This window comes from Fukomys damarensis, unplaced genomic scaffold, assembly GCF_012274545.1.
Source record: "Fukomys damarensis isolate Sample0158 unplaced genomic scaffold, DMR_v1.0_HiC HiC_scaffold_4, whole genome shotgun sequence".
Lineage (NCBI taxonomy): Eukaryota > Metazoa > Chordata > Mammalia > Rodentia > Bathyergidae > Fukomys > Fukomys damarensis.
The window spans coordinates 56083127-56106590 of record NW_022900916.1 but is presented as its reverse complement, the minus strand read 5'-3'; the positions used below and the strand labels follow the sequence as shown (position 1 = coordinate 56106590).

Here is a 23464-nt window from a genome sequence, read left to right as displayed (position 1 = left end):
GTAAATACAGAAAAAGAATTTGACAATGTCCAACACCCATTCACACACACACAAAAAATCTACTGAAAATTGGAAAAGATGGTCTTTACCTCAATCTGATAAAAGCTATCTATGATACACCAATATGCAACATCATACTAAATGGACAAAAACTGAAAGCTTTTACCCTAAAATCAGGAACAAGACAGAGATGTCCACTGTCAGCACTCCTATTCAATATAGTTATGGAAAGACTAGCCAGAGCAATTAGACAAGAGAAAGAAAAAAAGAAATAATGATAGGAAAGGAGAAGTTAAATTATTATTTGCAAATGATATCGTACTCTACATAGAAGACTTCAAAAACTCCACCAAAAGACTTCTAGATTTAATAACCAAATTCAATAGCATAGCTAGATACAAATTTAACACTTAAAATACTTTAGCATTCCTGTACACATGTGACAGACTCACTGAGAGACAATTAGGGAAACAATGGATTTCATAATAGCATCTCCAAATATGAAATACCTAAGAATCAATCTAATGAAGAAAGTAAAAGACTACTATATTGAAAACTACACTACTCCAAAAAAGGAGTAAATGCTTCTTATGGCCTTTCCCAAACCAGCCTCATTATAGTCTCTCATAGTGACGAGCACTAGCAGGGTAGTACCTTTCCTCAGAGGTCTAGGTCCCAGTTGCTTTCACGAGCTTCTATGTTTAAGTACCATCCTATTTCTCTGCTTTCTACTATTATCATCTCTGTGTTGCTATAGTGTAGCCTTCATGCTTTTTCAGACTTTCACTTCCCATGAAATCCATTTCCATGCTACATATTCTTTGTTGAAATATTTGGTTTTGTTTTAGTTTTAATGACAAAAGCCTGAGTGATACAATTAATGTTCCAAGGAAGCCTTCTCTGGAATTGTTTAGTATTCTGAGATTGGTTTCTTTAGATATTTATCTTGAAAGCAGTAATGATCTCTGTGTTGATAGTGTGTAGTGGCACATAATTAATGAAATCATTATTTCTGGTTGATTTAAATGAAGTGTCTACAGAGGCAAGGTATTGGAGAGATCAAATGGGTACTGAACTTAAATATTATGGTAATAATGAGGGTTTAAATTTCTATGACACGGGATAGTAGACTGGTGGTTACCAAAAGCTAAGGGAAGTAGGGAGATAGGGTTGGGGAGAGGTTTACCGATGGGAATGAAGTTGTAGTTTTGTAGGAGTAAATTCTGTTGTGGTATTTCACAGTGGGGTGCCTATGTATAACAATTGGAAACTGTATTTTTCAAAAAGCTAGAAGAATTTGAACGTTTTCATCACACACACACACAAAAAAAAGGTAAATATTTGAAGAGACAGATATTTTTAACCTAATTTAAATACAAGCTGCATTCCGGGAGGAGATATTTATAACACAGTTGTATTTTCTATAGCTTTAATGAAATACTTGATCCTGGGTAGGTGGACAATATAGCAAACATAAACAGTGCACAATATATCCATGTATCAAAACATCACATGGTGCTCCATAAACATGGAAAATTTTATTTTTTATGTACCAATTAAATAAACCTTAATTAAAAAAATAAAAGGGCAAAGTGTTTTAAGTCATCGCTAGAGAGCAGCTCTTACAGTAGTCCTAAACATAATAATTTTTTTTTCAGGATTGGCCTATAAAAACACTCATAAAATTATACTTCTTTAATTACTGTACCTGGGATACTTGCTATGCAAAGAGATATCATTCTTCTGAAAACCCATTTGGAATACTTTCTATTACCTCTAGACCTATAACTAGATTCAGATATCAAAATAGCAACAAGTATGAAGTCTGATGCAATGTAAGATAGATTATACTCCCTGATGATTCCAAACACTTTCTGATTTATATTCAAATTTCTAAGGGTTTTAGACTAAGGAGGCAACTGAAGAAGGCTGATATGTTCACTTGGAAGAAATCTGTGACTTAGTGTTTCAATTTGCATGGCTTAAAAAGTCAGCTAGTTAACAGCAACTTTAAACTAATGATAGTCTACATTCAATGAGGTTCACATTGTAGAAATTCTGTGGCATAATTTTAGGGAAGGAATCAGAAGGCATATGGAGATATATACATTAAAGTAGGTTTAATCTATGTGATCTGAATGATCGATTCCCCCAAACTTTACTTCAGTTTTTGAGAAATATATTAGTGAGTAGAGCACTCCAGAAATTATTATTTTCTTTTTTTATTCAAATTTTTTCCTCATTGAGTTTATTGGTACATTTTAAGTATACAGTACAATTACATTTATTATTGGGATCTTATATCTTTACATGACAGGTCTTGGTTCTCATTTTTTGCCCTTGTCTAGCTTTCAATAGGCCATTGATGATGTTGGAATGCAGACTTTCTAGATGCAACATGGATGTAGGAATCTTGGAGGGAATAGTCCAAGCGGCAGTGTTTAACACTTAGAGTCAGACCAATACATTAGTTATAAGCAGAAGTAGCAAAGTAGTAGAGTATTTTTATTACATGTGTGGACTCTCTGATTATAGATATTTATCATGGTATTCACAGGAGTTAAAAGACACAAAAAACTTACTAAAATATTCATCTTTCTAAAAGACAAAATTCTTGGTGTGGTGACCTAGAACCTGACTTGAATGAACACTTCAGGAATGGTTTGAATTTGCAGACCTAGTGGCCAAGTCCTCATAAAAGTGAGTCCTGAAATATGACCATAATCATTTGCTTAAATGTCCTTTGAGCTTTCTCCAAAAGGACCGGCAGCCATCACTAACAAGGGTGGAAATGTACATTGAGCAGGGAAATGCCCAGAATATTTATGGATTACTAAACATTGTCTCTAAATTTATGTTAAATTATAGGCACCCAAAAATTCTACTGAAACTTATCAGAGAAAACAAGGATGATAGTGAGGATTACAGTGCTCAAGTAATACAGAACCAGGACAAGAATGGCACAATTTAGACACTGTAAAGCCTACAATTTTAGGGTGTGCTTACAGATTTACACAAGTGCCGTATCTGCCTCAGGGTTCAATCGTAAGTTTACAAGTGGAGTTTTGGACAAAGCTCATTCCCCTTACAGGGTTTATGGATGGTTATCGCCTTGTCATCTGTATCTATAATTCGAATTTATACAGCAACTGTTAGGTTCCACAAGTTGACCTCTGCCCCATGAACTAAGAGGTATTCTGGCAAGTACATTATACTGCTAGAACTATCCCATTGCTGAGCCTAAAGTAGCACTGTAGCTCTATAGAAACTGCAGATTAATGCCACGGTGAAAAACTTGAAATCTGCAGGGGTAGTGATTTCCATTATGTCCTCATTTAATTCATTCATTGGGATTTTGAAGAAGATGGATATATCTTAGAGAATTACAGTGGAATATCTTAAATGTAATTAGACATTGATTCTAATTGCAGCTGTGGTTCCAGATGTGGTTTCTCTGCTGAGGCAAATCAACACTGCTCATTGGATCTGATGCACAGTAATTGGCCTGGAAAATGATTTTATCTTTGTAACAATATGCAGAGATCACCGTCAATAGTATTCTTTTCTCTAACAGGATCAACAGAGCATCTTCGTATATCTTCCTTAGGATTATGTCAACATTCCTTCTCTCTGCGTTAATGTAGTCCTTAAACATTATGGTGATACTAATCTTGGCTGGCTTATTTGGATTTGGGAGACAACATAAACTATATCTAAGTTTGATACTCCACTGTATCTATTGAATAACTCAAAAAGCTTTTCATAGCAAGAAAAGACTAATTATGCTCCAGTAAAAACTATTCTGCTACTTGAGGCCAGTGACCCAGGAGACCCAATAATATTTGAGGTATCTGGAAATAGGCTTATGGAGCTCCTGACAAATCCTTATGGGGAAATCAGTTACAATTTCTGAGGTTTGGAACAAAGAAGCTACATCACCTTCTGCAGGTAACATATCTCTTTTTGAAAATCAGTTCCTGGAAAGGTATCAAGCCTTGATAGAGTCAGATATCTTACAATGAGCCATCAAGTGACCATGACACTTTAGCCGCCGTTTAAGGGAGGGCTGGAGAATGGAGAAAAAAATAAGAACCACAATAGATTACATAAAGATACAAATTCCCAGTGATGAATGTCATTATATTGCACACCTAAAATGAACCATTGAAATTAGTAAAAATATTAAAATAAAAAAGAATTTATCATTAATAGAAGAAATGTCTGAGGTCAGATGTAAGAAGATGCAGAAGGTATAATAGATCTCTCAGACTTTTACTTCTCATATAATTCGTAGGGGACAGCTCAGAATACTCAGGGAGACTAGATGATCCATGTTCTGATTGCCAGTTTGCTTCTTTCCTGTTTACTCAGTGCACCCATGGAGAGAGAGTGCCTATGGCAATTAAAATACAGACTACTCCTTTCTCAGCAGACAGATAGTGCTTACCAGGAGTGGTGCAATATTTTTCAGTCCTGAGTAACTAACTTGATAACTACAATGATCAAGGATATGTACACTGGAGAGGGGGAGAGAGCCACACTTGGCAAAGCTTGACTACATTAGACCCCATTTGATTATATAAAAATAAGTTAAATATATTAAAGGCTATGGACTTCATTACATTGATTTTTTTTATTCAAGCTAGAAACCTACATGTATCGTTGATTTCCATAGCTCTCTTGCTAGGTAGCTATTCACTGTCTCTCTATCTCATTTGTTTTATAGCTAGAGGGAATTTATTTGACATTCTTTACATATGTACTTCGTGATTTTGTCAGACAGTGTCCCCGTTTTATCCAATTTTCAAGACATTTGAAGTATGATCATTTTTAATTTCTGATAAGAGTTTATATGTATTTATAGCATAAAAGTACTGAATCTGTCTTGTTCGCACATAAGTGCATATCTACCCCTGCCCTGCAAAAGTGTGCTTCCCATGAGGCATTGTTAATGATACTCATTACTGTGTCCTATCCTTCTGCCCCCATGTCAAGCCAAGGATGGTTACATCATTAGTTTCCAATGTATATTCACAGAGTGAGTGAAATACACCCACTTTTCATTTTTTAAAATTTTATTATTGCATTAAATGACAGTGACACTGGAGGCTGTAGATCAATTTGAATAATGAGTGTAAAGCAGTGTGAGGTATGAAGTATAAATAAACATTTGTCTAAAAGTCAAAGGTTTAACCAGGAGATTTGCTGGTTGAGTGACCTTGACAAAGCCATTTAATTTGCCTAAGCTTTTATTTTGATTCTTTCTTTTCTAAGAGGCAGCCTCTTTTAATATTACATTTCCACTGTTTCATGACTTACTTTAAAAAAAAGTAAATTGTTCTATAGAAATAATTAACTTTTAAAATTTCCTTATATTCTTTATTCTCACATACATTAGAATAATTGCTTAAATAATGCAGATAAAAGCTTTCTTTTTTTCTCTTGAAAATGATCAATGCTCGAAACTTTGCTAGAATGGAAAACATAAATCTTTAAATAATGTAATATGCACTCATACATATAAATATGCAAATTTTAAATTAGATTAATTTGAAACAGAAAGTATTTATACCATGCTATTATAAAGAACTCACCCTATATCTTGAATCACTAAAGTGACAAAGAACAAAGTCATGCTATATTCTCCTATTTTCTTTAATTGGAAAAAATCAGTTATAAAGAACTTGATACGTGTTATAATTCATTTCACTGACATAAGAGTACATGTGTTTTTCACCCTTTGCTTATCTAGGTGTTTTAAACTTTGCCCTGGGCCCAAAGCAGGCATTAAGAGAAATGTGTCCCTGCAATACACATTTTTTGACTCCAACCATATACAATTACTTTTATAGACTTGCATTTACTGAACTGATGGTATGCCATTAACATGCTATGAAGAATTCTACAAGAAAAGTATGAAATTTATCATTGGTGTCTGGTGGAAAGAATGCTCTTGCTATTTTCTTTATTGTGCTACTCAGTGCATTGTCCACGGTCCAGCGACACTTAACATTATCCAGACTCAGAACCGCAGCCCGCATCATAGGCCCAATGAGTCAGAGTCCAACTAAGATCCCCAGGTATTCCTGTGCCTATTCTGTGTGGGACCCAAAGGGCACCATCATCTAATAGTCCCATTCTTATGAGATTCTTCACAGAATAACACACTTAATGAAGATAATACCTCTGCTTTTTCAAACAGGAGTGTCATGTTCTTTTTACTCTTTTGAATACTGTAAATTTTTACACTTTTTGAGTACTGCTTCTTTCTTTGCACTGGCCATATCTTGAGGCCTATCTTACCAGTTCTGATGGCCCTTTATGAAAGAGCCTCTATTATCTTTCTTTGTTGTTATTATTCATTTATATGTCTTCCATATATTTCTTTTGCCCTCATACATTTAATTTTAAAAATTGTCCTCAAATCGTGGGATGAGCAAAAAGATAAAAAAAAAATAAATAAATAAACAGCCTAAATATTTCCAAGAGTTGTTACATAGTTTGAACATTGCAAACCTACACTCTCCTGTAGTATCATAAATAATATTCATTGAAGAGCTGGGACACTCTGGGGGTTACAGTGATCAGCAGAGTATTAATTATACTCAACATACTATACTGTACTTACTGAGCCAGAAAGACAGACTAATGTGTTTTATAAAGATTTTAAACAAGAGTGTAAATCCCAGAAGACTTCTGACTAAATCAGATCATGCACTTCAGTTAAAGCATCCTATTTTATGAGAACACTGTGGAGTATCAGAGTTTTAAGTTTTTCTTTTTTGTAGACAATTTATTTCTCTAGATATTTTAAACAGAGGTAAAATAATTTTCTAAGGATTTTGAAATCATTTACACTCAATATGTACTGATGAAACAAGTAGCAGGTAAATTCTGAGCTAATGTCAGGCTATATATCTTGCTCAGCAGGCAGCCAAATAGTTGAACATACTGCCTCAGGAGGCCATTGAACCAACTATGGTGGCTGAATAATTTTATGACCAGTAATAAGACTCACAAGTTATACACGCTAAGAGAGGGGTAATCAAATCTTATGCTTCAGGGCATAAATTAATCACTGCAGGGGTCAGAAAAGAATCTTCTTTGCTCTATGAGCAGAATTGAATAATTAGGCAATGGCCGTATTGATATTTTCAAAGGTTTCTTAAACATCAGCATTAGTTTTAAGAACAATTCGGAGATTTTAGCGGGGGCAGTGTTTGCACCTTTGATTAGGGAAGGAGGGAGCTGCAAGTTGAACCATTTATTCTGGCAGACAGATACGTTGGGCAGCTTCTTGATACCACACTGTTCAACTTGATTTTCATTAAAAGATCAAAGTACCTGCTGTTAAAATGACTCCAGGCAGCTCAGACAAATGGGCCTCTTGCTATCTGGAAAGCTTGAGATGGATTTTTATCTTTTAATCCAGACCCTGTGTAAGGAGCAAGTGGGGGGTGGTTTAATAAGGCGTGAGGCTCATTCTCTATCTTGTAGAAATTCACATTTTACATTTTAAAGAAATACATTTTTCTAGGATTTGGGAATCAGACCTTGAACTCTTTTTCAGGAAAACAGGCGCAGGGGCAAACCTGGTCATCAAATGGCATTGAAGGCCAAGTGCAATCAACTTCCATCCACATAAATCTTTTCAGGTTTGATCACACGGTTATTGAACAAAGCATGTCTCTTTCACTTTGAAATCAGTCAAATAATAATGCTTGGCAATAGTATGATTTTTCACAATTTTTTTTTTAGTATCCTTAACATGGGTCAACCATTTATGCAAGCATCTTTTTCCTTTGAAAGTTCATAATCTGGCTGGGAATTTAGGATATACCTGTAAGTGCAGTTACTCCATAAGCTGCGAGATCCTGTGTCCAGCCAAATGGTATCAGAACAGTGTGGCAGTTTTAGTTCTACAAGTAAGACTGCAGCAGGTCCTGAAGAGTACAAATGTTGTGTAGGGCTACAGGAAGACAGCAATTATGTATGGGCACAGGTGTGTGTGTGTGTGTGTGTGTGTGTGAGCGCACACACACACCTGTGAACACGCACACAGTGGAGGATAGAGACTGCAGTAGAATAAGCAAGGACTTGAATTCAAGCAGAACCTGAGAATGGACTGAGGAAACCAGAATGTAAAACGTAGTGAGGAATAGGGGTAGAGAGGAACCTTACTTTGGAGGAACTTGAATGCTAGGCTAGTTTATATTGTAGAGATTATCAAACCATTGTGGAAAGAAAATCTTGGCAAGAATAATTTGGTCATTGTGGAAGCTGGATTACAGTAGATAAGGGCGAAGGTCAGGAATTTTGGCTTGAATATCATCCCACAGGGAAAATTATACTTAGATTATATGCTATTCGTTGAAGTTTTACAATCAGAATTCTACTTGGCTATCTTATCTTTGCTGTTTTCTCTAAAAAATTAAGTTTGATTTTGCCAGAATAGAGATGGGGCTTGATTTCCTGGGTATATGCTAGTGTGACCATGCCACTGGATTCAAACATCTTTATGTTTAGAATAATAACATATACAGTTGCGTATGTGTTCCTAAATCAGTGTTGAATTCAGCATGCTTTATTTCAGGACCTTTCTTTCCCTTCCCCTTCCACTTTTTCTTCACCCTTCCCCCTCCTTTTCTCCTTTTTCCCATCCCCTTTCCTGTCCTATCCTTTCTCCTTTTATTCTGCAACATATCCAATATTTTTACAAAGCTGTTCTCTTGAATTACATTACATATCTCATCTAGTTAATAAATCTTAGTGTTAGCAACTATCACAACTCCACCTAATTTCATTTTGCTACATTTTCCTGGAACTCTAAGATTGCAAAGTAAATCAACTTCTCTGACAAATGAGCAAGCAGTTCAAACTCCTTCAAAAAGTCAATTACTGTGGGTTGAGTGTCCACCGAATGAAGAATTCTTTTCTCATAAAATGTGTCTTGGGAAGATACAAAGGATTAGGTGAACACTTCATCCTTAGTAAGATTGCAATCAAATAAAGGAAAGAAGAAAAGCACAAATTAAAAATTAGAGGATAACTCCCCCCCAAAATGCTGACATAATAATAATAACCCAGTTCTGAATCAGATGATTACTCTGAGCAGATTCTGTACAAACATTATCTCCTGTATTTATTTTGTCAGCCCTGTGAGTGATATTCTTAGTGTCCTTACTTTTGCAAGTGAAGAATCAGGCTTAGAGAAGTCAGTCGCTTTATGGTCTCACCACAAGTACAAGGCAGATCCAACATTTGAACTCATGACTCTTAGCTCTTCAGTCAGGCCTCTCTTCAGGCTGCTGTAATCAGTTATGAAAATGCAACTTGTAAAAGGGTTTCTTTCATAACTCCAAACAGAAGTGGTTTGGGAATGTTATGTAACCCTCTGATTGAGTTGTGGAAAAAAAAACCCCACAGTCTTGATCAGGGTCCTCAGGACAGCACGGGAATTGAGGGCAATGATAGACTTGCAATTACAAGGCTAAAGCCTACAAGTGTGGAACATGAAGTGGGATACAAGGTGAAGGGCGATGTGTCCTCAGACATCCTTGCAGTACTTGGATTGCAACGATATTTAGAAAGCTTGGTGCAAAACATGAAATCTAATTGATGTACACACATTGAGGTGAAGGTGCCACTGTTACAGATTTCATGTGACAAAGACACGAGAGAGAAAGTAGATGGGAGAAAGAGCCAGCACTTTTGTTGTTAAAAAAATTACAAAACTCAAATTATTCTTAAAACTATCTTTACAGAGCTATGTGAATATCAGATGGACTTTATAGCTAGAAGTTTCAAGGCACCCTCTTTGCACATCACGTACCCTCAAACTTCAGAAAAGTCCCACATAAATTTATCTCTATGATGGCCCTAAATATACCTTTGCTTTGCAATTTTCTGTCTAAAAATGGTTGGGGCAGGATGTGGTGGCACACACACCTGTAATCCCACCACTCATGGGGTCTGAGGAGGGAGGACTGCTGTGAGTTCAAGTCCAGCCTGCGCTATATAATGAGTTTAAGGCCATCCTGCACATAGCAAAATCCTGCCTTACCCTCACCTGCAAAAAGTGGTTGGGGAGTGAGTTTAGTTAACAAAAATCTTCCCAAACTGTGGACCTTGGGATTAGGATTAATAGGTCAAAGGGAGGTGACGCTACCTTTGCTTCACAATTTTATGTCAAGGGCAGTTTGATAAAAATATTTGCTTAGAAAATTTACAATTGAATTTATAACTAAATATTGGATGGTTTTGGTCCAATTGATTGTAATATGTGAAAAGACATCTACATGTATGTTATAGAAGCATAACTATCAAAGATTTTAGAAATTTTAAATGTGTAAAATAGCTGTTTCTGCCCCAGAAAAAAATGGCTATAATGAAGAGATTGAATAAGAACAAATACTGCAGAAAAAAGACTCTCCTACATTGCTCATGGGACAACCACCAGGGAAATAAATATGGAGAATCCTCAAAAAACTGAAAGTAGAAATTCCATTAAACTCTTCCAGGTATCTCTCTGAAAGAGTTAAAGATCTCATATTGCAGCAATACATGCATAACCATATATAGCAGCACAACTCATAGTAGCTATATCTTGCAAATGGCATTTATGTACATAAACATTTGAAAGGATGAAGAAAATGTAGAATTAACACAAAGTGAAGTACAACTTTGTCATAAAAAAGGATAAATAATTTATTGAAAAATGGATATATCTTGAGGTCATTAGTATTAAGTACAATGAATCAGACATGCAAAAATAAATACCTCATGGTTTCCCTTATATAAGAAACCCAGAGTGGAAATAATTTAAACAACAAAATAAAGGATGGCCCAGCATTAAACTGTTTTAATATTTATGTAACAGATGATAAACAACAGGCCTCTGAGCCATCTAGGTGCTCTCCCAGCCCACTTAGTGTGGGCACTTTGGCCTCTGGCCCTTTCCCCAGAATCACTTGTTCACCCCCAAGATCTAGAATTCAAAGGGTTGACTATCACAGCAGGAAGGCTCCTGGATAGCACCCCGGTGGCCCAATATTAACCTTTATGTTATGCAGTTGTTAACCATTTTGAATTGTGACATGCAAAAGTCATTGGCACAAAGTGATTGAAAATATCCTAATTTCTTCTCTTGCTCAAGCTATCCTGTTTCTGTGAAGGCTTTCCCCTGCTTCTTTTCATTCTTTCATAGGTTGTAAAGGATCATGAACACATGCCTTCAGCAATGATACATTCCTCCCTGGAAGAGTGTCCCTGGATATATTACAGTGGACCTTTGAGTTTTGACTGGCCTGACATGAAGAACTTGAATTATAACTGGAATTTTAGTTTTAACTTATCACCAAAGTCTTGAATTACCATCGGAATGCTGGTCCCTTGTGCTTACAGATGGTCCCAGTTATAGATTTAATCCTTAAGAAGTTCTGGAAGGAACATTACAATGTCGTTTCCTGTGTGGAGTTAATTGAGAAATCCCGGAACAGTATCTATCTAAGGACACTGTCTGTTTACAGGAGAGAGGCTTTGAAGGCTGTGTAGAGGAGCCCGAGCCTTCAGTTGACCAACTTGAGTTATAACTAGCACTTTCAAACAGAATGAATTAGTAAGTCAAGGGTCCACTGTATCTGCTTGCCCTATTCACAGTTGTAAAATAAAGGTGGATATTGATCGGTTATTATTTGCTGTGTATGTTTTCTACTGCAGAAAAGTTATAACATTGTTGAAAATAAATATGAAAATGGACTGAGTTTCAGTGAGCCCAATTGCAAAATTTACTTGGGATTCAACTGAATGTGTGTGTGTAATTTTACTACCTTAGGTGAATCTGAAGAGATTCCTGAAGCTCCATCGCTGAACTAATTAGAGCCTTGACTCATTTATAGAGGACGGGGATCTAAGTATCCTTTGTGACTTGCATATCTGTTAGTTAATGAATGTGTCTCTACTTCCTGGACCACAACAACTAAAAAGAAGTCTGTTGGAATAGTGGTCATAGTTAGACTCCTCTCTTAGGGTGGTTGGCCCCTTCCTTGTTTATGCAATGCGTAATAAACTTAATTTGCTACCACTTGTTAATATGATTTAATAATTAAAAACTTCTTATTTTAAGAGCATTTGTATCTAGTTCAAAATGCCATTCAGAGTAGTGCATTTTAGATTTTTCTAAAAAATATTAAGCCATAAAATAAAAAATTGGATTTTGTATATATGTATATACATGGACGTGTAGATATATAAACATAGATGTATAGAATATACACAAACAAATTAAGTATACATAAACAAGATTGCGCAGATCTATACATAGACTCATTAATTTTGACTCAATAGGTCAGGGTTTAAAAAGTCATGCTGAATATATAATATTATATGAAAGTATTCCTGGCACAATATTTCTTTAGGTGCTTATAACATTCCCTATGATTGGAAATGGCCTTTTCTTTGCATTTTTGCCTGAAATACATTGCTCACTCTCAAAATAGGATATTTATGCAGTCATTCTTAATGTGAAAAAGAGCTCTTTCTTTGCACATATTATATGTAAAGCAGATTTGAACTCCGCTTTTGATTAAAATATAGTGGTGTGGTCTTCTGGCTCAGTTCTAATTGCATTTAAAATTCTTTTCTGCACCTATACAGAAGATCACAACCCAATATTAATAAAGTAGGCTTACAGCAGTATCGCACCTGAGCAATTGGTTCTTGACAAATGTTATTTACCTAAGTAGAGTTTCATTTCAAAGTTAACTTGTCTCTGTGCTACTTGAATAAAGCACTCTGAAAACCGTTAGCCATTTTAACCCAATTTAATTTATTCCCTGAAAGTTTAATCCCCCGCTGAAAAGAGTAGTTGCAAATTTTCCAGAGTTATAATTCACTGAAGTGAAAAACATTTAATGACATCATAGGTACTGAGCTTCAAGAGTTCAGTTAAAAATCTTCCTCAAAATGTAAAATGGGGGGCAACAGTTAATAAGATATTATATATAGTTACATTTCAATCCTATTCCAAATCTTTCTAAAGCCACGTGCATCTCTACCATTAAAACTGTATGAAATGAGTTACTTAGACATTTCCAGGGAGTAAGAGTAGGAGGGAAAACATTTTAAGCCACAAAAGCAAATCTTTTCTGAGCTTTGACATGTAAGTGGCTCACTCAGTCATTTTATGTTTCCTAAAACTCTCTTTGTAATCACATCCACCAAAGCAATGTTAGGTGCCAACATCTCACACTTTCCACTCTCCCTATATGAGACAGCAGCCTGCCTTTCAAAGCACAGAAAGCTGTGGCACTCACATAACATCAATCCAGATTGGATTTTATACAGTAAATTGTGTTAACAGAGGTCTACTTATCTGTTATTGAAATATTTTTGGTCTGACTGCCAGAGACTGAGGATAAAAACGTGGGAGGAGAGAAAATAAAATCTGAATTGACTTTGTTTTTGGCACCGTCGAAAGCATTTTGGTCCCCTTTATAATCTCTTAAAAATCTAATTATTCCTTTGGCAGATTTACCTCTATAGTACAACTGGATGGTTGTTTAAAATATGCAAAGTGCAGATTTCAGACTTAATAGGAGATAATGACTGCTTTATAGCCTGTGGGTCAAGGCCTGTTTGGCCTAGTTACAGAGCTATTGCTTCATGGTTCAGTACTTGGAGAGCTGCTCATGGCTCCAGGCCAGCAGAGGTGTCGCTGACATAATGGAAAGTAAGGGTTTCTCTGAAACTCTAATGGGATGCTCTGTAGAGCGTAGATCAAAGTGTCATGGCTTCCATATTGCCGCCCTGATGGGGACTTCAGGTTTTTTTTCTTCTTGTGTTATTTTAAACATTTCAAAAAAAAATCTATGTCACCATCATAATTTCACTTTCCTAAGCTATTATCAATAAAAATTATATTTGGAGCATATTCACTTCAAAAAGACAGCAGTTCTTTAGTAGTCAGAATACTTGGAAAGTCACCATCTAGGCGGTTCCAACAGATACTACACCATGCAACCTAAAATGTGCAGTATTTCTATCTAATTTAAACTATGGAAATGAAATTCTCGTGCAAAGTTAACTACATGGAGCAATATAGCCATATTGATGAGTAAAAATCAAGTTAAATTAAATGTTATTAAGATCTCCCATGCATTGAGAGGAAACACTTCACATAAATTGCCCATAAAGTTGAAGATAATTCTAGGACAAGAGTGTTAATTTCCAGATTGAGAAAATTTAGGTTCAATAAATTATGGCTTTGCAATTAATTATCATTTGGCCATGAAGTCCTTGCTGGATGCAAACTTGGGACTCTACATACCTGAGCGCCTGGTGTTTTATGAACAGCATGATCCACTCCTCAACTCCTCTAGGGGAAAGATGATTCAAGCTACACTTGATCTTTTAATTCTACACCCTGACTTGTTGCCTGAAAATACCTCTACTTGGTCAAGAATTCATTCTCGCTTATGTTCATTCAAGAAATGGAATCATCATGATGTGTACTATGCTTAAACAATAGGTGATATAACTCCCCCTTTTATGTAATGTTCATCCAAGAGAGCCAGGCCAGCCCCGGAATGCTGCTCCCCTGATAAGTGACTCGAAAGAAGGCTCTCAGGCAGGGCGCATGCTTGCCTCCACAGTACTGTTGGGTTACTGGCGTCTGTCTGTAACCGTGAAGGTTTAGAGAGTTCACTTTACTCACCTAGAGTGTTAATACATTTTGTAAATGATAAAATGGTGCAGATATATTTTAAAAATGCTTTTGTTCAAAATAAAGTACAGTCGTGCACCACATAGTGATGGTTTTGTCAACAGTGGATGCATAGAAGTGGTGCTTTCACAGGATTGTAAGCGAGCTGACAAAGTCCTATCACCAAGTGATGCCATTATCTTTGCAATGTTGTAAGCCTCGTCTCCCGCCCTTCTGAGATGCTGGTGTAAAGAAATCTGTTGGCTTTCTAGTGAGAGAAAATCTTAGTAGTGCAACACCCTATCTGAGCACCACATAATAGGATAGTACCTGCAATTAAATACAGTAAATAACACTTGTTGTGTACACTCGATATACACAGTATATAATGGTTATAATGAATGTTACTTGTGTATGCGTTTTCTGTACTATTGTAATTTTGTTATTATTTGAGAGTACATTTTCTTATAAAAGTGATTTACTGTAAAATGGTGTGCTGTGTCACAGGTAGGAGCCTCTTTGATCTCTTCTACCTTGTATTTACTCACCCTGGACTGCGGGATGAGCTCACGTCACATGACTGGCCTTACCCCACCTAGCTTTGCCTAAGGGTAGATGACATTGGCTCAATCATACAGCTCCCACAATGCATCTCTGTGTTTAGGTGAGGCGTGGCTGGACCATCAGCCTCAGATTGATAAATCTGTTCGGTGAATCCAGCAAATAGATTTTTGGAAATATTAGCCTCATTTAGCCAAAATGTGAAATGAAGGAGACTGCAAAATGACAAAATTTAATGGGTTTCTTATGGATAATACTAAAACAATTGTGCATCATATAAATTAATTACCTGTAAAATTATATTAATTAATGTAAATGACTCACAAGGCTCTGATTTAGCATAGTACAATAATATTTTCATTGCAACTACTAAAAAAGCATTGCTTCCTAAACTGTTAAATTAAGGAATACACTTTTCCAACATCATGTCTGTCAAACGAAGTTCCAGAACTTTTTAATAAAATGACTAGCATTGCACACTTGCGCAACCCAAATTAAGGGAAATTTCAGAAATTATCTAAGTAATATGCTTTGAAAATGTAAAGAAGAAGAAAAAGAAGGAGGACTGTCAAATGGACATGTTAACTACAAACAAGAGCCAGGATCTTAAATAAATTAATAAGCATAAAATCATATTATTGTGATAACAGGTGGCATGAATATTGACTATATGTTGACTTATAGTACTGTAAAAAGGTTAAATTTCCTAACTTTGGTAGTTAGATTCTGGTTGTATATTAGAATATAATTTTTCTTGAGAAATAACTTCAGGATCTTTTCAAGGGTCAATGAGCATGATGTTTCCAACTTATCCTCAAAATGGTTCTGAAAAATACATAACTACAGACATGCACACCTACATTTGTGTATGCCTGGAAAAGACAAAAAGGCAATAAAGTAGCATGTCATCAGGTGGAATAAACTGGTGATTCTACATAAATGGTAAATGGAAGTGCCTTGTGACTTGGCAATTATATCAAAATACATTTTAAAAATAAACATAAATCCTAACATCTGTGCAGACTTGAATTAAGTTGGATCATCCTTGCAGTCTATTAAAAAACAAGATTACTTAGGGAAAGGTAATTGCATTTATAAATGCATTTCCTGCAAAACCAGCCTTCTTTGAGAAAAAACACATAAATCTTATACTTTCCTTTAGTATTATTTAAACAAGAAATAAGAATTTTCACTGAAAGGAAGTCAAGGCAAGTTTGAAATATACTGTTTAACTGCGTAAGTCACACCACTCTGGGTACCAATTGTGATACAATCCTCAATCTAGCTTAGTGCTCATTCTACCCTGGGTTTATTTTTGTACTACCTCTTGAGAATCCTTGATTTTCAAAGCCTGTTGCAAGAATGAGCCTTCAAAATACTAAGATTTTTATCTGTAATAAGGTAAAATGTATTGATGTTAATTTTCTGGAGTGAACTAAATTAAAGATGGATTTGAAATGAGTAAAAAATTACCTGAGGTGCTATTTTAAAACTTTAAAAGTCATACTTAACAAATTATTGGCAATATATTTATGTATTTTTTGCCTTCATACAAGGGAATCTGACGTGCTTTTTTTAACTTTCCCTTTCTAAAAATAAATCTTCTGAAAAAAGAGTCTACTAACATTTTTGGAAGCAAATATAAAACACTTTTTCTTTCAGTGCCTAAAGAATAATTCCCTCTGTTATGGATTAAATGACTGAAAATCTGTAACTGATTCTTATTTTGATTCTCTCCTCTTTCATAGCAGTCACTATTTAGACTTAAGTCTGGAAAGGTCTGAGCACAAGTTTTTTCAAAAGTTTTTTCCCACAGACAACTCTGCAAATGCTGAGGTCTAGTTGGAATGCACTGTATCATTGTCTTTTTGTTTGAAAGTTGACTCATAATGCTATACTTATATCTCTTCCATTCACAAAATGCAGACACTTTTCAGAAAAGATGAGCCAGTTTCTTACTTCGGTGTGGCATATTATTTCCCAGAGCTTTGGTAAATTCTGAATGAGACATTATATGCTGGCTTTAAAAAAAAAGGAAAAAACTTTGGAACATGAGGAGTAGGCTGGAGGCTAAGATACATGACACTTTTGCCTTTGCTTCTATTTTTCTGGTGGCCATACACAAGGTATTTCAGCACTATGGACTCTGTTTTCTTAGTTATAAAGTACTTTCAAAGGCACCTTCCAGCTTCAAATGTTTTGTGATTCTAACAGTCATGGATTTTCACTACATAGCCACAAAACAAAAAACTGTCACAGTCAAACTGTGTTTATTTACACTTTGTCAATTCTATAGGGTAGGAGCAAAAATGCCTCCAAGACCCATATTGTACTATCATTTTAATTTATACTGTTAATGGACACTTTATAGCTCTGTTTTAAGCCTTGGAAATCATACCCTTAAAATTGGTTCTATTGTGTCACATTTAAAAAATCTTACTGCATTTCCCAAACAAATTGGCATTTGTACAAAGAAATAGACTAGCATATGCTTAACTGCCTGTTTCAAAGTAATTATTGTCAATACAAATGTCCATTTGAGTGTTGCAAAGAAGACACCCCCAGACAGTTTTGCAAGCTCTTTTTGATGGAATTCTGGTTTTAGAGTCCCATTTATAATTCTTCCATCATCATGTTAGGGTCAGACTTCGTCAGTTCGCAGAGGAAGTTCCAGAGGATGGTGATAAATTTCGTGCCACCCAACAGATCATTCTTATTGTTTCATTAAGCATTTCTAACATTTGTCAAAACATGATGTAGGCATTGTTTCTTTTATTTGCATCTCCCTCAATTTACTTTTTTTCATTTCCCTCAATTTAAAGAAAAATCCACTTATTAGGAAAATTTTAGGTAGTATTTATTCCTGAAAACCTAAAATGGCCAGCAGCAGCCACTCATATTTTCTTTGAAAAATATCATTTTTTCCTCCTGTGTTGTTTTCTGTGTGTGTTTACAGAATTGCATAAAGCCACCATGAAGGATTACAATGTAAACACATTTACGTATGCCAGAAAGTGAGCTGATTATCTGCTTATGGACAAGCTCATCTGCAAAGTGACATCATTTGTGATCAGGCACTCCATCCAAACACACATTTATTCATCTAACTGGTATTTGTAGAGTACCTATTTGGTATATGTCATTCAACAAATTATAGCAAAACAGTGAACAAAGTATTAGATGGCTTTCTATGGAGATGACACCCCAGGGAAATGAAAGAAGAGCGTAAGATCTATGAGAGGATCTGTGCTTCCTGTGGAAATAAGGAAGCAGTTTAAAGTTGAGTTTGCTTATCAAACAGGAAGGGGTAGAAGGATTCTGGGAAGGGAATGCAGCCTTTGCCAAGGTCCTGAAATTGGAGGAAAGAGAGCACGTGCAAATAACTGATGTGACCAGAATCCTAACCCAGAGGGAAGCATAGTCAAGATGAGGTTAGAGTCATCAATATGTGTTGACCTAGATGACTTTGTAGATTAAAAAGCATTTTCTATCTATCTATCTATCTATCTATCTATCTATCTATCTATCATCTTTCTTTCTTTCTTTCTTTCTTTCTCTTTCTTTCTTTCTTTCTTTCTTTCTTTCTTTCTTTCTTTCTTTCTTTCTTTCTTTCTTTCTTTCTTTCTTTCTTTCTTTCTTTTTCTTTCTTTCTGTCCATCTATCGTCTTGTCCTTGAGTGCTCCCTCTCTGAGAGATGCGGAGCTCACAGTAACTCTCCAATTTACCTTGTCTTCTAGTGTGGTTTTAAAGCAGTAGCATCTCCCTCCCAGTCTCTGTAACTTACTGGAGAGTTGCTCCTGGGGCTGCAGTTCCTGGTTCATCTTTATTCAAAGAGCCCTGGGACCCTTAGTGACTCCAGTATGATTCCTCTGACTTTTTAATTTTATTTTATTTCTTTCATTGAGTTTATTGGTACTTTTTAGGTATACAGTATTCATCTTGGAACCTTGTACCTTTACATGATATATCTCAGTTCTTATTTTTTCCCCTTAGCCCTGTCCTCCCTGCACCTCTTCCACCCTCCCCTATTTACAAAGACTTTGTTTCAATTTTTCCCTTTGTCCTCTTTTTTCTTTTCCCTTCGTTCCTTCCCCTACCCTTTCCACTCCCCTTACTTCTTTAGCCCTTTTCTTCCTAAGCCCTAACCCCCCCCCCAAGACAAAACCAAAACCAAACCTCTAACCTTCTGACTTTTGCCTTGATGAGGAGACACAGCTGTCATATGTCCTGGCTGTGCCCTCTAGTGGCAGCTGGAGAATTACCCAGCTCGTTTGAAAAGGGCAGTTCAATGGCCGTCATAATTGGAAGTGTATGACGGGACGCACGAGGAGAGGGAAGTCTCCCCTGAACAATCTGTCCTTTTAGTTCACTTATTGCAAGGTACATTAAAGGAAATCCAGGTGAACATCTGAGCTCTGATCTCAAAGTAATTTTCATCCGATCTCTTCACCGTGCCACTTGTCGGGCATTCTCAGTTGTCTTTGGGCTCTATTAGCCCCGTTCTCTCCATGACCTGTCTTTTCTTCTAACATAGTCTTGGGACGACTGTCGTGTGATTCAGTGTTTACTTTATTCCCTTTTATTATTTGTTGTTTTGCACTTTTCAGTACATTACTTAGATTTGTATCTGATTAGCTTTCCTTAGAAAAACCTGAATCCAGACACCATTTTTTTGCTAGTATATATGATGGCTCTAACTATATATATTTTTCATAGCAGTATTTTCAAGTATGAGATTCTGGATTTAGCTCAGAGGTTCCGCTTGCAAGAGCAAAGTCCCGAGTTAGATTCCTGGTACCAAAAACAAACAAACAAACCATGGAGAGGGAAAGTAGTATACAAGGCCAAAGTGAAGCACAGCCCAGATTCATGGATGGCAGTTGCATTTGATTCAGATCTGTCAGTAACTGGGTAAGATAACTACAGAAGTTGGACTGTAGTTATCCAGTGCTAATTATCTTTTTGTTTTAATTTTTAAAAATTTAATTAATTAAATTTAATGTAAAATTTTTTTAATTTTTTAAAATTTATTTTTAAAAGGAAAAGAACATTAGAAAAAAAAACGTGGTAGTTTAGGAGTTTTCATGAGAAGTTCTTGCAGCATGTGAGTCTTTCCTTCCCAGTGCTGTACTAAACAGCCTGCTATAAGGTCAGGTATTCTAGGCTGGATATGCTTTCCCCACTTTATGCTTTCTCCATAGCCAGGGCCTGGGAGGCTTTATTGCAATGGAAGTTTGCTTTGTACCAGGTATTCCAAACCTAAATCCAAATTCTGCCCCTTCCTTATTAATGATAAATTACAGACATGTTTTTTTTTCCTCCTGTTATAAAATGGAGATGATACCTAACTCTTTGGATTTTTGTGAAGACAAAATTAAGAGTTTTATATGTAGTACTTTTCATAACATCAAATCTATGACTATATTTTTTTTATTCTTCCAACCAAACTACTGAAGACTACATATTTAATTCTGGGTAAAAATTAAAGAAGGTGGTATGCATTTAATTCTTTTATGTCTCCTATACTAAAGAATAAATATTATATATATATGCTATAAATATGATATATATGTATGTATATATACATATATATATATATATATGTCAAAAATACAGGTTCACATAGGTTGATCTGGACACATGAGCACTATTGTACTGTTAGGTTATAAAAGCCTAAAGAGAAGAAAACAAGCTTTCAGAACACAACTTTCTATTCTATTCCTGTCTGTGGACTGAAGCCATTATATCTGCTCAAATAGTCCAACAATCAGAAAAGGCAATTAGCATAATCCTTTCACCTCTGTCATTATTGTTAGGGGTTCATAGTAGTGTAAGACATTGCTAATGTTACAATTTAGCATGGGCAAATTTGAGCTCTAATTTACCTTTAATGTAACATCTTTAATAACAATCTACAACTATAATAATTAATTTTTCCCTACATTCCTTCTTCTATAGGTACTTTTATCTTTAAAATATTTTTGGTTGTTTAACAATGAAGGGGAGGGTTTTTCTATGAGCTACAAAGAGCCATGAACTTCCGCCACTGAGACATAGAAGTTTTATCCTATGAAAATACTGGCCCCTTTATGCTCCTTTTATAAACTTTCACACACGCACATAAGTTTTGACATGTAGTTGCATCAGTATTGATAGAAAATTAATAATTCTTAGTCTATATAGCACCACCTAGCAATTATCTCAAAACATAATTAACAGTTATTCAGGTTTACATTGTAAAAGTTACTTTTCTTAATAAATGTATGACATTGCATTTAGATGGATAAAATAACCCAGGGAAAGATTAATATTTTATATTACTTTGTTTTAAAATTTTTAAGGAGTTTCTCATGTGAGGGCCACTGTGTGGATGGTTCTAATCACCAACAAAGGGCTTAAAAGAAGTCTTCTTCTGCACTAAAACAAAGCCACCACAGCATAATTTGTTTTGTTACCCATACAAACACTAAATTTTCCAGTAAATAGAGATTTCCTTAAAGAAAAAACAAATGTTATATATGTAGGGATCGGTTGTTTCTATTGGAATCTGACATCACCCAGTTATTGTCCATGAAAAGGCCAATTGTGGGCACTCCAATGGACAAGTTTATGGCTTCTTGAAGTCAAGCAAGGTGCAATTTTGTCTAGAACAGGCCAAATGAAGAAAGACTGAAACATGGCTTGCCTTTTAAGGATTCATGTGCCAGGCGCTTGTTCCCAAATATAGTAACTACGCATTAGTCCAATTATTTAAATATGGGATGACCAAATTTGCATTTTTTCATTAATTTTTCTGTTTGTTCTTTCTAGCAAAGTTTCTGAAGTTCACTGGAAATGAAGTCTGTTTCCCTCCCTCCCTTCCTCCCTTCCTTTCTTCCTCTTCTCCCTCTCTCCTTCCCTCCCATCCTTCTTTCTTTTTAGTTGACAAATCAAAAAAAATATATATATATATAATGGTGTAGAACATGATGTTTTTAATGGCTACATCAAGCTACTTGCCACATACTTATTTTGTGATGTGAAGAGTCTTGCAAATTTTTATTAGCACACATTTTCAGCACATGATGATTACACTTGTTGTAGGGAACTGGTACACATACATAACACATCTCGATTTTTTCCCCCTCCCCTCCAAAATCTGCTTTCAGGTTATCTCAGTTACCCTGGTTATGAAACATGGGAAAGTCAAATTCATAAGAAAAGATAATGAAATGGTGCCTCCCAGAGACTGGGTGGTGAAGCAAGTGAGGACTTGGCTAATTTCAGCTTGATAGAAAAGAATTATTTTTCATTCTTATTCTTGGTACATTCCTTTTCATTTCTGCTTTTGACTAGGAATGTTCCTTATGTTGTCTTTTATCTCCACGGCATAAGGAGTATCTCTTCTGGTATACTCTACCTTTTCACTTTGATGATCTCTCCTAGAATATTACACATAATGCAGGTAGCATCTTATTGTGATTTGTTTAAGAGATTCCCCCACTAGTCTGTGAACTCCTGGAGAGCAAGAATCATGTGTCTTTTATCTCTGCATTTCTCTATTTACCTTAGTATGTGCAGAATCTAATTATATAGTTACTGAATTAATAAAACAAACAATTGGGGTTGGCAATATGAACAGGTCTGTGTCTTCGCTACATACCCTTCTTGGTTTTCATGATCCACCTTGTTTTCTAAATATTGCCCTCTTCTTCACCTAGCCTAAGAGAAACGGAAGTCAAAAGAGAATAAATATTCAGGATAGTGTTGGCAGTTGCAAGTGAAACTTGCTTTGATTGTGTACCTAAACCGAGGCATTGGAAAGTTTCTTGACTGTTAGAACACACCAGAGCTTTACACAACACACTATTGAAAGCAAATACATTTACTGAAATTTGTTGATGAACTGTTTAATAATTGAATTTATGCTCATGTTTGTTAACCAGAGTTCTACTACCTATTCAACTTGCCCTAATTTCTGGGTTTCCACAATATCACTTAATATATATTTTTTTTTATATATATGATTTCCTTCCTTGCCTTTTAAAAGGAATGTATATTTTATTGAAGTTCAATATGTACTCAGTTTCACTAAAATAAAATTTTAGAAATGTGTTATATTTTGAGGAAAACACAATCAGCTCTATCCTCTTAACAATTTTCACAATGTATAATACAGTATTATTGGCTATGGGTGCAATGTTGAACAGATCTCTCAAATTT

At 35.6% G+C, this 23464-nt stretch overlaps 1 protein-coding gene and 1 long non-coding RNA gene across 3 annotated transcripts in view; one reads left to right on the top strand and one right to left on the bottom strand.

Annotated features, from left to right (window-relative positions):
* LOC104867633 overlaps positions 1 to 19523 on the bottom strand; it is a 169498-nt gene extending 149975 nt beyond the window's left edge. Inside the window, exons 1-3 of one of the 2 annotated variants that reach the window (XR_781822.1) lie at positions 19446 to 19518; positions 9185 to 9308; positions 7345 to 7435 (exon numbers count right to left, since the gene is read on the bottom strand). This is a non-coding gene — a long non-coding RNA (uncharacterized LOC104867633). Of the gene's footprint in view, positions 1 to 7344; positions 7436 to 9184; positions 9309 to 19445 lie in introns of both variants that reach the window. The other variant, XR_781823.1, reaches the window with a different exon arrangement.
* Nxph1 (neurexophilin 1) overlaps positions 1 to 23464 on the top strand; it is a 289544-nt gene that overhangs the window by 259490 nt on the left and 6590 nt on the right. The window lies entirely within an intron of this gene.